This window comes from Onychostruthus taczanowskii, unplaced genomic scaffold, assembly GCF_017590055.1.
Source record: "Onychostruthus taczanowskii isolate IOZ18803 unplaced genomic scaffold, ASM1759005v1 scaffold20, whole genome shotgun sequence".
In the NCBI taxonomy this organism is placed as follows: Eukaryota; Metazoa; Chordata; class Aves; order Passeriformes; family Passeridae; genus Onychostruthus; species Onychostruthus taczanowskii.
Window position 1 is genome coordinate 9,867,982 of NW_024499240.1, and position 14,589 is coordinate 9,882,570.

At 41.2% G+C, this 14,589-nt stretch overlaps 1 protein-coding gene and 1 long non-coding RNA gene across 8 annotated transcripts in view; one reads left to right on the top strand and one right to left on the bottom strand.

The window, feature by feature from the left end:
• The window catches only part of INO80D (INO80 complex subunit D), a 45,286-nt gene extending 39,112 nt beyond the window's left edge, over positions 1-6,174 (bottom strand). For 5 of the 7 annotated variants that reach the window (XR_005952538.1, XM_041403181.1, XM_041403180.1 and 2 more), the window contains exons 1-2: positions 6,045-6,174; positions 4,973-5,041 (exon numbers count right to left, since the gene is read on the bottom strand). The gene's annotated coding sequence lies outside the window, so the exon portion shown is untranslated. The other 2 variants (XM_041403177.1, XM_041403178.1) reach the window with 2 other exon arrangements.
• A 132-nt stretch (positions 6,175-6,306) lies between these two features.
• On the top strand, positions 6,307-11,839 carry LOC121335267. The gene is made up of 4 exons (XR_005952539.1): positions 6,307-6,445; positions 6,826-6,925; positions 7,758-7,804; positions 8,949-11,839. It is a non-coding gene; the product is annotated as an uncharacterized LOC121335267 (long non-coding RNA).
• Positions 11,840-14,589: the final 2,750 nt, after the last annotated feature.

Genomic DNA, 14,589 nt, shown 5'->3' on the forward strand with positions numbered 1-14,589 from the left:
CTAAACATGGTAGCCAAACAATGTTATATTAAAAAAAACAACACAGCAATTTTCTCAAACTTGCAATTATATCTTTATTGGTAGATTCTTAAACAGACTCCCCAGAAGACAAGTCACTATGTAGATATATTGCCAGGAACAGAGATTGAAGCTGGACTTAATCTAAAAAGAGCTTTTTTTTTTACTTCCATGGCATACCATATAAGAGAGAGTGTGTGTATGTGTGTGTGTATAAATATATATATAAAAATAACAAAGACACTTAAATCTCTTCATTCTGATTTCATCTGATGCAGTGTTCTGTTTTTAACAATTTACAGAAGTTCTTATCAGAGCTTTTTGCTGCTACGTAAAAAGTAGCACACGCATGGAACAGGCACATGTCACTTAACTGAGGAGAACTGAAACTACACTTAGCTAAAAAGTGGGTGGGGGAGAAATTATTTTTGTCCCACAGGATTCAGTAAGAGATGACGGAAACACGGACTTCCCCTAGAAAAAGCAAATGCCTAAGCAGCTGTACTTCACTATAAAAATATCAGAATACAAAACTTTCTGGAAGCTGTTTTTAGTTTTGCATTTATACTCAACATTGAAGATGTAGGAAGGTTCAACAGAAAAAAAAAATATGCCTGCATGTGCTCAGACTAACTTTAGCCACAACCCGTGAATGAGAAACCAGAAGCTGCTTCTTGAGGAACCTAGATTTTCCTTAAACAACTGATTCTAAATAAATGATTTTGAGCTAGTAAGAAACAACAGGGCAAAGAACAGAAGGGAATCCAAAAATGCATGCCCTTGTGAAATGATGTAATACATGACTGAGGTTTAAAAAATCATGGTAGGGAATAAGGTAAATGCAGAGCAATCATACCTGATCACAAAACATTGCAACTAGGGGTACCTGATGAAGTTAGTAAGAGATTGACTCAAAACATATCAAAGGCGTATTTCTTCATTTTTACTACTCACAGGCAGTGAACTGCTGGAGCTCGCAGTCACACGAGACTATGGAAGCAGACAGTACCATCAGATGCAAAAAGGCAATGGAGAATTTCATGGACAACAGGAACATACTGATGCCCTCGCTAGCATGGCCAATTTAACAAATATGGATGGTGGAGGAGTAAGAGAACAAAGCACAGAAAAAAAGTATCTGGGCTTTAATGCCCTTCCTAAGTAGCATCACTTATTCCTACGGCCCGAGACAGAACATTAGGCTGGACCCAAGCTTATCTGACCCAGCAGGGTATTTTTCACATTCTTATGAGGTTATCACTAATATTTGTAACTTCATAACACATTCACTTCTCCCCTTGTCCCATTTTTTATTCTTGACTGGAAGAAAATCTCCCTCTGGCTAAAGTCCTATCTGGACATGTGAAGAAGAGTAACAAACTTAGCACCCCAGCAAAGCTTTATAGCAAGGACAGGCAGGACACAGAGCGAAGTCACACTCTGAGACATCAGCACTCAAGAGCAGAGCTATCTGTCCTGCTGAGTGCAGCCACTGGTAGTCCATAAGACAACTGAAGGTGGTTTGCACAGTGACTGCAAAAAGAAATGCAAGATTTCAATACACACAGGTATACACCTGTCCAACCGCCAATACCTACTATCACCCTCTGGAAGGAGCCAGCTTCCCACTTACTTTTAGTGCTGGCTTCTCAGTGGAGGCATAATCAGCTCCCTTGCAGTGCACATCAGCTCCAAAGACAACAGAGTTGTAGCTCTGCACTCCACATACCTTCTCCCAAAAGAGTTAAACAGTCCTTCAGAGAGGCTGGAAAGCAGTGCAGCAGCAAACTTGGGAGGATGATCTTTACTATAACCATACCCAAGTAGCAGCATTATGTCATACAGAAATCTGGTACCTGACATTGTGAGCAGTCTACAGGGAAGGTAAAGGCTTATTCACTAATAGAAAGCCCAAAGCACTAGAGCCTCAAAACTCAGATGGGCAATTTTGCGCAAATGCTGTGCTGAAAATATTAGAGTATTTTAAATCATGTGGGTTGATACATTCTTAAACATATGCTCAGAACTTGACATTCAATGTATGTAAGACCCTTTTAGGCAATGGAATCCCCAAATGCATTGTAAATTGCAAGGCAATTATATGCTGGTGGTTCAAAGATGTATAATTAAGAGGTCTGAGCTCAGAGCTTCACACACTGCATCCAAACAAAATCCACAACTACAGAGGTCTTTACTGTGTTGTTCGCGTTTGCTAATACTAGCCTAAATTTAATGTTAAATTGCTTGGTGTGTTCATGACATCTCACAGACAAGGTACAGTCATCTCTGTAGATTCCCAAAACCATCAGCTTGGGGTCAGAAGTAGAACATCAATCTAAAAGAATCTCAGCTTCTCCACAAGCACAAATAACATAAATACCAGTTTTGTCATTTCCTCTTGACCAAGAAAGAACAAGCACCTGTCACTGTCAGACCCATTTCCTGAAAGTGAGCAAACACGCGGAGTGCAAGATGTTTGGAAACATGGAATTTCATCCACCCCAAGACAAACAGAAGCCATAAAGTTCACAACAAAAAGACAGGCACTTAAAGCTATTTTACAGCAAAACTTTTCAATCAGTGTCAGTAAAAAGTGTACTTCTAAGTATGAATCTAAAACATTAATTTTCTCTATTTCACAGCAACTAATACCTCTCTTTGAAATGTTTTGTTCTATCAAGAGAAGCTGTACCACATCTAATTGTGATCAACATCAACACCACAAAGTTGTAACTTTTGTCCCCATGCTGTGATCTAACCATAAGTTTGGCTTAGTACCAGTCTTTTAACAGCTCAATTCTCTACCACACTCAGCTACCAAACCAAGAATGCTGTAATTGTAGAAACAAGAGCCTTTTTGTTGGTAAAAGCACTCAAATTGAGACAGAGGACACTGGGAAGCAACCAAAGCCAGCTACCAGAGTTCCTGTACAGAACACTTTCATTAACTAGAGTACAGTCCTTACTCAGGAAGGCCTCTGAAGTGCAGGTACTGCAACACACATGCAAGTACCCTGACAGATCAAGGCATTCAACATGTTAAGATCTTACAAGATATTTTTAGTTACCACCTGGAATTGTATTTTGGATTACTTTTTTCCATATGTTAAGATCTACCTAAGAAGAAAGAAGCAATATTGCCCTCATTCTGCCTTTTTAGAAAGCCTCTTACTTCAGTTCTGGCAAAAGGCAGTTTACTTTGCATAAGGATGTCCAATACATTAATGAAAAGCAGCAGAATGTTTTAGGCAACACTGATAAAACAGATTATGTTTTAGAATATAACACAATAAATACAGAATTAAACTTAAGCATTATTCCTAATAATAGCAACAGCTAGAGAACTTACAGACTTGTAACTGATTACAATCAAGAGCAGAAAACATAACTAGGAGGAGGAAAATAATAAGTCTGCTTACAGACTGAACAGGTTCTTTTTGTTTTCCTACACCACATGAACTTGAGCAGAAATTTTAATTTCAGCTGATTCACTCATCTGTACCTCACAGTATCTTAGAGAAAACCTGACAAAGATAGCCCAAACCCTAAAAAACAACAAACATTTAAGATTACGAATTTTAGAAACTTCAGAGGATTTCTAAAGAAAAAAGAACTTACATAGGAAAATTTGTAACTACTGCCAAGAGTACATTACTACAGATTTCAAAAACATAATTTCTTAAACATGGCTATTCCTGACCTAAGGTTCAAGATGGGTTCTGTATCTTGAAAGTCTTTTGAACAAGGATTTCTCTATTTGAGCAGAGGGTCTCCAGGCCCCAGTCCTGCAATCACATCCTCACAGGGAGGATGTCATGCACGGTTATTTCAATGTAGTTATAAACAGGCCTGGGTTTTGCCAAGATGAGCAGGGCTGCAAAGAGGCAGCCTTCAGGTACAGCAACAAATGGACCCTTTATGACATTGCAACATGGCAGAAATGTACTTTAAAAACATTATCTCAAAATAGCAAAAGCAATATCCTGAGATGAAGTAGAGATTAAACATACCACAACACACCTTGCATCTGTACTTGGAGAAAAAAAAACTAAGTCCAAGTATTTTATTTATTCAAATAACAGATAGCCTGCCTTTCCAGATGAGGTTAAACAAAATACCTTTGTCTTATTTTTAGTCCCAATACTACAAAGAAAAATAAACTTATTTTCTCACAATACAATAACACTTTTGCTTCAGTAGGAATATTCAATAAACAAACCAATAGAGCTCCTCACAGAGGAGCCTTTCAGCAGGTATAAGCTATTGGAGTTTCAGTGTGGTCTCAAAATAAATTTGTACCTCCTGATGATTTACCATACCATGAGAACATGGTACATGCAGTTCTGTAGGACCGGGTCCTACACACAAATTCAATCACCCGTCACAAAAATACTGAACATCAAAATAACCCCCAGTAGGTAAATTTTGCATTGCTTTCTGTTAATAATTTAGCTTTACAATTAATAAAACTTGTGTGATCTTTGTATGTACTACAAACAATGCATGCAAAAGACTGAATGTCACCAGTTTGTAAGTGACAGCTTGATACAGAACACGAGTGCTCCAGTTCACCAGCAGTGGTACCTGGTGGGTATGGCCTGGGCATGGAACACTGCCACTACAGGTGAGCCCATAGGGGAGGGCACTGTCTGCAGGGGAACGGTACATTGCCCTAATTTTGACAATTTTATTTTAAAGTCTCCCAACCCTCAAAAACTGAAAGGCCTTAAAATAAACCTGCATTGCGTGTTGTTGAGTAACAGAGTTAGAACTAACCCTATGTATTTTAATCAGATGGTACAATATAAGGCTTTAAGGTGAGTGTCACTGTCACTTCCAAAATTCATTTGAGGTTACTTGTACAAAGCCATTATAATTTTGACCTAAAAGACACATTAAAGAATATTTGACCAAAATGTGCCACCTCCCGCGTTAGAAACCGGAGCTATTTCACCTGTGCGGGGTGAAGTGCGATGGTGGGTCTTCAGTGCACTCACTTCACAACTACCAGACGTTCTTTTCCCTGAAAAAAAGGATCCTTTCATTTTCAGTCGTGGAGGGCAGCAGCACCTCACACAGACCCCCAGCCCAGCGGGACCCCAGCCCACAGGGACACGAGAGGGGAGCAGACACAGCCCTTGCCGTGTAGGGGCTACCGAGGCATCCCCTCCCGGGCTGAGGTGCCCGTGGGCTGTGCCTCCTGTCCCGCTAACGGCTCCTGGGACAGTGGGGTGGCCGAGGGACCCCAGCCCGGCCCCGGCAGGGCTCAGGCAGCCGCCGGCCCCGGCATGTGCCCGGCACCGAAGGTGCTGCCAGGGCAGCCCCTCGCCCCTGCCCCTCGCTCCCTGCTCCGGGGGCCGGTGCGGGGCCCCACGTGCCGGCGGCTTAGGGGGCTGGGGGGACACTCCGAGGGCTTCCCCGCACCCCCAAAACCGCCCCCCCACTACCTCCCAAAAAGTTGTGCGGCGAATGCGCCCGCCGCCGGCCCGGCCGAAGGGGGTCACCGACGGGGGGGAAAAGGGGTACGGGACGGGCGGGGGGGGAACCTGCGGCCGCATTCCGAGGTGCCCCCGCCCCGCCGGCACCGTCCCCACGGCCGCGGGCGGGGGGTGGCCGGCGGCAGTGGTGGGGGGATGAAGCACCCCAAAAACGCTGCGAAACTTTCCAGGCCGCGGCCGGCGCAGCCCCGCGGGACCGGCACCGCCTCCGCCGCGGCGGCCCCGCACCGGGCTGGGGGAGGGGGTGCCCCCCCACCCCGCCACCGCTCATTAAAAGTCATTTCGGGGCAAAGGCGCCGCGCCCCGACCCTCCCGCTGTGCCCCGGCGGCCGTCTCACCCCCCTCCGGCGCTCCTCCCGGCGCCCGAAAGCTTCAAAAACCCCCCTGGCTCCCCGCACCCCCTACTGCGGCCTACGCCGCTCCGACCGATCCCCGGCCTCGCGTAGCCCGCCTCCCCGCCCGCCCTGCACCCTCCGCACCGCCTGCCGCGCTACGCGAGCCCGGGGATGCAGGCCGGGCCTGGCTTACCTTTCCAGCTGCTTTTTTTTCCCTCCTCTCTCTCCTCTCCCCCCTTTCCCTCTGTTGGGCTGACAGATCAGAGTTTCCTCCCCAGCAGAGGGACTGGGAATGTGCTCGGGCTCTGTGCTGAGGAGCTGCTGCCCCCCTGTCTCTGAGAAGATCCTGCTTTTTGTGGGGAGGAAGCTTTGGGGGCTCTTTTATTATTTTAAAACTACAAAGTGCTCAGAGGGTAGGTGATTATTAAGGGGAATCCCTGAATATATTCTCCAGCAAAGAAGGCAGGGCTGCTGGGGCTGCTCAAGAAGAGAGCCAGCAGCCTCCTATAGCACCACTACAGGCACTGAGAGGACATAACATCAGAGAGCGGCTCCTCTGCCCTCCAAAACAACAACTTTCCTACCATCTTGGAGGTAATAGCGAGGGAGAGAGGGAGGGGGAAAAAAAGTACAGAAGGTTTTTATAAAGTGTCAATTTGGAGGAGGGAAACAAATGGCCAAAACAAAATATTTTATCATTTGTGTGACTTTTTTTTTTTTTAATAAAAAATAAAATACAAAGGCTCGTGGCTGAAGAAATTTTTTTTTTAATAATCTGTAAAGATCAACTCGTTGGGAAAAAAATTAAAAGAGGTACGGTAAAAAATATATTTTTAGTAACTTAGTTGTTCTTAAAGCTATGTAATTTTTTTTCTGTATTTTCAAGTTGATAACTTTTTTGTCATTTTGTGATGATTCTAAAAATTAATGTGTAATTGTGAAAGTTTGTGTAACTTTTTTTTTTTTATTCTTAGTCTTAGTAAACAGCTGAGATTGATGTCGGATAGTTTGATGTAACTGTACCATAACATCTTTCTCCCTCTCAAGGCATTGTAAACAAAATTGGATCTACAGGTAGGAAAAAATCCATATTTTTTAATTTTTACTTCTTTATTTCTTTCTAGAGTAGGCTGTGTAGAGAAACGATGGGGGATTTAATGTGAGTGAGAAGAACCTATGATAGATATCTGAGAAATTGTGCTGTCATAAATTTAGCATTGTCTGCCCTTCAGGATGGGATGTGAAAAAACAGAACTCATAGCAAGAAATTTGGGGGCAACCGTTGAGTTTTGTTCTTAATGTTTTCATAGCACTTTGCAGCCTTCTAAAAATCTGTTTCTTTTTAAGTTACTGTTTTGATTTAGGGGCTTTGTTCTTGATATTTATGAATGTTATTGCTAACTTATAGTAGAGAAATGCTCTAAATTTGTACTACAGTGTCTTGTAATATAAATTAATATTACTTTTCTTTGTTTCAGATTCTTTTATTAGATTGTAAAAAATATATTAAATGCTGTCAAAACAGTGTCAGATGCTGTGGTATATCTATAGGTGAAGACACTGATCACTGTATTCAGCAGATCTGTGATAATGTTTCTTGAAGCAGTATTATGCACAGCCCTAGTCAGAGATGAACTGCAAAGATGCCTTTTTATTTGTCCCAAAGGAAGAGGAAATAATTAGGAAACTAATGAGCTATACATTATGTTTTTTCCATTGTAAAAATTATTCAGGTGGTATAGACTAATTGAACTGCAGTCAGACTAAGGTCATATGGATGAAGTACTGAATTACTCAGTGTATTATCAACCTCTCCCTCTCCCCTGCAAAGTCTGAAATATACTGGTTTAGTTCAGTTCTTGTTATCTTTAAAAAAAAAAATTTTTTAAAAAATCCCATATTTTAGGTACATCCACATTTTGAAACGTACTTTGAGTTTGCCCAGCCTGCATGGTGAGTGTAGTTCATGTGTTCATAGTGGATTTTTCATTTAGATAAATAGGTTTCAATTAAAGTATAATTAAAAGTCAGCTGGTCTTTGTGTCAAATTGTTTTTGTTTAGCAGAGTTTTTTTAGATTATGCTTAGTCTACCTAGCTCATTTTTAATAATCCAGAGTGTTGCGTTCAATGGAATTATTGCATGGGAAGTGTTTTTCTGTTATTTGAATTTTTTTTTCTGTTTTTCAGTTATTAATCTGTTAAATGGATAGTTCTGCTGATGTTAGAAAACAACAAAAAAACCCCAGATATGTTGCTCCTATATTGTACTTCAAAAGAGTTTGTATTTTGTATAAAGTAATGCAATAATTAGGGTCCTTCATAATTTTACCAATCATTATTGTATGCTTCAGAGCGTGAAGTATGATTATTCTTTTTGTAAGATGTTTCAGCAAAAACTATTTTTATATCCTATACCTAGAGTTCATTACAGGAATGACAGGGATTACAAACGTTGGTCAGGTATAGGATGCTTGAAAAAAATGTAAACCCTTTGAAATATTGCAAATGAATTATCTTAATTAATTTAGGAATTCAACAAATGCAGCATAAACTGGTATTTCCTTTTCTTTTATTCTAAATAGATAGAAAAAGGGCCAAATTCTCAGAGGCCAGTTTTGCAAATGCTTGCAGGCCTTACTAACACTTACTAATTCAGAAGCTCTTGAAGGATCCCTGTAGTTCCTTGCATAAAACTCCTGCCAAGTCAGTAGGATTTTGCTAGAGTACCAAATTCAAGTTGCTGTACAAAGTGATTTCTTGCATTAACCATTGTGTTAAACAAGAGAATTGCTACTTTCAACTTAATTCTGTAGTTCAGCATAATTCAACTACAGTTCAAGTTCTCTTCATTGGGCTATTTAGATGGTTTTTGTGTTTTAGGAAGAGAGGCACACCATGAACAACTAATCTGTGCTGCATCTCTCTGTGCTACTCTTAAGAATATCTGTACAGCACACTTAGTATCTTGGAACTGTATTTTTTAAATGGGATGCAGGTAATTCGACATTTTAGAGAAATGGCTGTGAATTCACATGAGAAGCTGAGCACAGAAACAATATTAAACCTTTTCTTGGGCTTATGTGTTTGTCTTTGCAGATACTGGCTTCAATCAGATTACTTGCCTGCCTAAACTTAACCATGTGTCATGGTAGCATTACACATTTTGGTGACATCCTAAGATCTATTAATTCAGTCTTTTTAAGGAGGAGAAAGAAAAGAGGAAAAATTTGCCAGATATTGGTTGTGTGGACTATTGTGTAATCATTCAACAGAGAAACTAAAAATTTGTACTTCGTGGATAGATTATTTAACAAAACTTTATTTAACTGAGAGTAATTTGCTTTTTGCTAACTTACTAAGAGATGCAAATATTATTTTAATTGTTTTGAGAACAAATTGGACTCTGAAACTTCTGAAGGACAGTGTGTAAACCCAAAGCACAAAAGTCCCCTGTACAACTTTGAGAATTGTATTCTGGAACTTGCATTCTTCAGAATGGGTCTGCCTGCCTTGATCTAAATCCGCCTCATCCCTCGACCAGCTACTCTATCCACTAACCTTATTGTACACTTGAGCACAGAGTGGTCAGAGAACATTAATGTTCTGTAAACCACAGGTTCTGGCTAATGAGGCATTCTGTGCTGATGTGTCTCACCTGTGTCAGTAGTGAGACAGGGCAGTGATGCAGTGAATAAGCTCTGTGAGTCCAGTAAAGCAATGAAATAGGTGCTTCAGGTTGTACACCAGTTACTGGAGGAGGCCGCATCAAGAAATGAACCTTGACTCTCTCCCGAGGTCGTACGCACCCCGAGTGCAGAGCTCAAGAATTTCTGGAGCATGTCTTGGACTCTATGCATGTGATGAGGGCTCTCGGGTTCTCCACAAATAGTGTTACAAGGTCGGCATCTTGGTATTCTTTCTTGAAAGACACGTACTGAGGAAACAGTTCCAATGTCTTCAAATGCTTGCTAAAGGGATTAGCAATTTATTTAAAATGCAGGTGTATGTTGTGAAGGGGAAGAACAACTGAGTGTATAGCTGTTAATTCAAGATGTTCTTATCTGAAGAGCCACATTTGTATAGAAGATCTTGTCTTTAGGCATTTAAAGACTGAAAAGGGTGAGAAATTAAATAAAATCCAAAGTTATGATAGATTCTTCTAAGCAATGTCTTGAGCAGCTGATGTGGTATTAGTTTGTGTAATAGTGGCAAGTTCTGGGGTAAAGCTAACCATTTAAATCCCAGCATATTAGCATTTTTGAAAAAATGCTTATTCTTATTTTTCAACAGTTCTTAAACATGAAAATTTTATAGCAACCAACTGCATATCTGGGTTTCAGTTACTCTGCTGCAGTTGTATGTATTTGATAAGCAGCATGCTTTTTGCCCCTTTTCCAAACCACAGAGTCCTTACGTTAAAAACACTGTCCATGATCTGAGGATTTTTCTCTAGGAAATGTACCCAAGTTATGGCATAAACTGAGCTTCTTAAACCAGCGGCTAAACTCCTTCATACCCGTGCTTTAGTGCACTCCTGTGTGGCAGACAGCACAGCTGAAACTATAGGACATGCCCTGTATACAACAGAGTAACTTTGCTTTACTTTGTTGAAAGCCCCAAATGCTAGCAAAGCAACACAACATACCCAAGACTAGCCTCATTTTCCTGAGAGTTAGGGGCTTCATTAAAGCTTTTTTCAGCAATGGGAATTTTGCTGTGGGTTTCAGTAAGAGTATAGCTGCAGAAGTATTTAACCAATTGGGAACAGATGTATGCTAGCTATTACATGATAATATAATTAATTGATAGTGAACTGTACTGAAAATAGTAATTAACTAAGACTTCACTAATCTGTTCTTCATTATCAATGTGTATTTTAATCTGCATTAAATAAATGGTATTGTCTTCCTAAAGCTGAGCAAAGACAAAACAGTAAGACTGTTAATTGTGGGAAGGTTGTCCAGAGTACGTTGGGCATCTGTGGAGACCTCTTTAAATAGAGGACAAATTAATGCAATAAGCTGTCCCAGCAGAGTGCTCTAATACCATCCTGTTTTACTGGGAAGCCCTCTGTTAATTCAAAGTATACTATTTTATTTTTACTATCTGCTTCTGTCTGTTGATATTTCATTAACTGTAATTGTAGTGGTTAAGCAGCTCCACACTTTATCACCAGTCCTCTCTGCCATTAGTCCAGTTATTCATTTACATTCAGGCTGCAGAGGGTCTTGGTCACCACTGCAGGATGGAAAGATGAGAATTCCCACTCTGGACCAAATCAACAGTCTCTTAAGTCTTCTGAGAGCAGCTTCCAACAAAGGTGTGGAATATCCTGTGATGGATAATTGAGAAGTAAAGGGCATGCAGGACAGGATTTTTCTAAAATAGTTGGAGCTGATCTAACATCAAAGCCTAAAGCTTAATTAGTGTCTAGGGTCATGGGATTCCAGTGGATTTTGAAAGTTTTTTGTTGCACATGAAGTGTTTTGCTCTTAGTATGTTTCTTTTTGATACATGGTTCTCATCTCTGCTCCGTTTCAAACATAAACATAGATGTACAGATGATAAGAAGAAATAAAACTATTTCTTGGAAATATTAGTTAATTATATTCAAAATTCAGCATTGGCTGAGTGAGGAGATGTCTCTACTACCTCTTATGCCTCTAAATCTCAGTAGGCTTCTCAGCATTAGGCACTGTGAATAGATGTGTACATATAGCTGGAGGAAAACATAATTATTAACAGTGTTTAGCATAGCAGGCTTTGCTGATTATGGAATCATTAATTTTGTTTGAATTCCAAGACTTTATATAGGTTATTTATGTCTCTCTGGGCCATCTTTCTGTGGTCCTGAGCTATGGAGAGTTGGAATAACCTGGGTACTTTTGGACACTTTGCTGACATCATTCCATCAACTAATATGTGTTACTGGCATTTTATGGAAAATAATAATCTGTTAACATCTATTAATAAATTGAAAATATTGTCTTGTGTTTGGCTTTGGTTTTTTTGTTGTTTTTAAATAGGAATTTTAAAGCTTCTCAGGTAATTCTAGGAGAACTTACACATTTTGATGTTTTGTGTTTCCTGTACTCCTTATCAAAAGCTTACTGCAGTTGTCAGGAAAGTCCTTAGCTTTTAGCCACTCTCCAGAATTCCCCATGTACTTATTGCTTTTTTTCCATTTTGGTAGTCACCATGAAGTCCTCTTCTATTTGCTTCTCTTGCTTTCTCTGTTTTTCCTGTCAGTGCCTTGAGAGAGTCATCTTCCAACCCTTCAGCACGAAAGGTGGTTTCATCTTACTGCATATTCGAAGGACAACACAACAAATTATTGGGAGACTGTCTTGTTTTGGGAGAGGATGCTTTGGCTTAGCCATTGTTTGGAGTATTTTATGAGGAGCAGCGTTTGGGGACAGAGATGAAGTTATATTACCTTTCCCCTTTGGATTAAGGCTGATGCTAGTGTGTCATGGTGCTTTTCCTTTGGAGGAAGACCCTGAGCTATTTTTCTGTTGGTTTCAGTATTAAAATACAGCATATCCCCCAATCAAGCATGTAGCAGATTGTCTTGCAAGAATCTTATCAGCCTCAGAAGAGGCACTGATCCAAAATCTTGTACTTCTTGGGGAAATGCTACAGACACCTTTTCTGCCTTGAGCTGTGCTTCAAAATGCATTAAAAATAAGTCAGTTCCAGCTATTTTTATGACTGGCTTAATTTTGCTGGACATTTCAGAGTCTTGCTGAGGACATGCCTGTTTGACTTGAATTCTGTTATGTTTCCTTTTATTGAAGCAGCTCACTACAGGGCCCAAGGTTTTAAGCACTCTCCCTTTGGAACTACAGGGATGCACCCATGGGATGCTGGTGCTTTTCAGTAAGGTGGCTGGTTTGTTTTTTTTTTTTTTTTTTTGAACTACAGGGATGCACCCATGGGATGCTGGTGCTTTCAGTAAGGTGGCTGTTGAACAGGGCTTGGATTTTGGTGGTTTTTTTTTTTTTTTTTTTTTTTGGTTGGTTGGTTTTTGTTGTTTTTGTTTGTTTTGAAGTAACAGCTTTAGACTTAGATCCTTAAATCTGCCTGAAGTTATAGATTCTCTTCAATCTGAATGTAGCTGGCCTAAACTTGCTTGAAAGTGTAACTGCATAGTATGGTCTCACCTTGAATTAAAACACCCTTTGCCTTCTCCCCACATCACCTGCTGAAGACAAGACTACAAAAAGGCAAGGTCTAATCTAAGTCATGTTTGGGGCTAATAGTTTGCACACCAGAGCCCTGTTTACACCGGGCTGTGCTCAGAGAGGAGGATGCTTAATGACCAACCCGTTCCCTCTCTCCCCGGACACATCGCTGTTCCCTGGCAGGCTGTACAGGCAGGAGTGCCCAGGAGCAGGCGAGATGAAGGTTGCTGCACCCGAAGGAAGCTGGCCACGCACCCGCTGAGCAGTTCTGCCGGTTGGCCACCAGGTGGAAGCAGGGCTACACTCGGGGCATTGCAGCTCCTCCGGCGCTGCGCCCGGCTCCGAAACAAAGCGCAGCAAAGCCCCTGCCCACCCCAGCAGAGTCGGGATAAAGGCACCCACCAGCCCTGCATGTGAAATGAGATGCATCAGCACGCTGCCGCCTCAGGCAGCGTTAGCACCTGGCTGGTCAGCCCTTACCATAACCACCAGGAACAATACTCAGAGCGTGTTTATCTCCCACCATCCCGGCTCTTCATCACCACTTTTCATAATTCTCTAACCTGAGCTTGCAGCTTCAGGACCAGCAAGTAGCAGCACTGACCATAAACTTTTTCTCTTAAATAAACAGAGGTAAGTTGTGTGAATAGCCCTGTTCCTGCAATTTTTGTTCACATATTTGCCCAGCCTATGTCACTTCCCTGCCTTTACAGATCCCTATTGTGCTTTTGTCAAAAAGTCCTCACGTGCACCTACTGTCCAGCCACCAGAGCAAACAGAAGGGATAAGGGGTGGGCTACACTCTAAACTTGGTGATTAAGAATGCTAATTTAGATTTCTCTTTCCTATCTAGTTTCCAACAGTCAAATGAAAAGAGAACCTTGTTGCTATTACCAAGTTTGGATGAAAAATTCTGTACTTGACTAGTTAGGTGGGAGAGAGAGTAGAAACAGAGAGCACCACCTGTACTTCTTCCCCTTCTTGCCTTTCTTGATAAAGGCTGGACAGTTTTTGAACAGAAACAAGAATCTACTATATATACTAATTGAAGGATGTAGAGCTGTCAAAAAACCAAAAAGCATGCCAGAGTTCCCAAAGTAATGCTACAACATTTAAGGGGGAAAAAATCTAAAGCTTTTGAACCTTTATAAATTCTGAAGTGATAACCGACTTGTTGCACAGCTGAAGTTACTCCTCTGTGTTTGCACAACATGGAGTGGGGGAGGGATGAAGAAAAGCTTTTCCATCTTAGGAGCCTGAGAACCAAATGTTTTTCTGAATATAGTCTTCAGATACACCCCTTCTTCCTATTTTTTGGCATATATCACACACATTTTTCTTTTGCTATGTGCCAATAAACCCCTGCTCCTGCTAAAAAAGTAACATTCCACAAGGACAGGAGGAAGGTTTCACGCTGTACTTGGTCCTGTGAACTGCCACATTAAAACCAACTGCAGTCTCCCTCGCTGCCCTGCTAACATAGCAGTGACTCAGTAAAATGAACAGTTACCCTTTTCTGTACCACCACGAGAACTGACCCTGTCCCTGCTGGT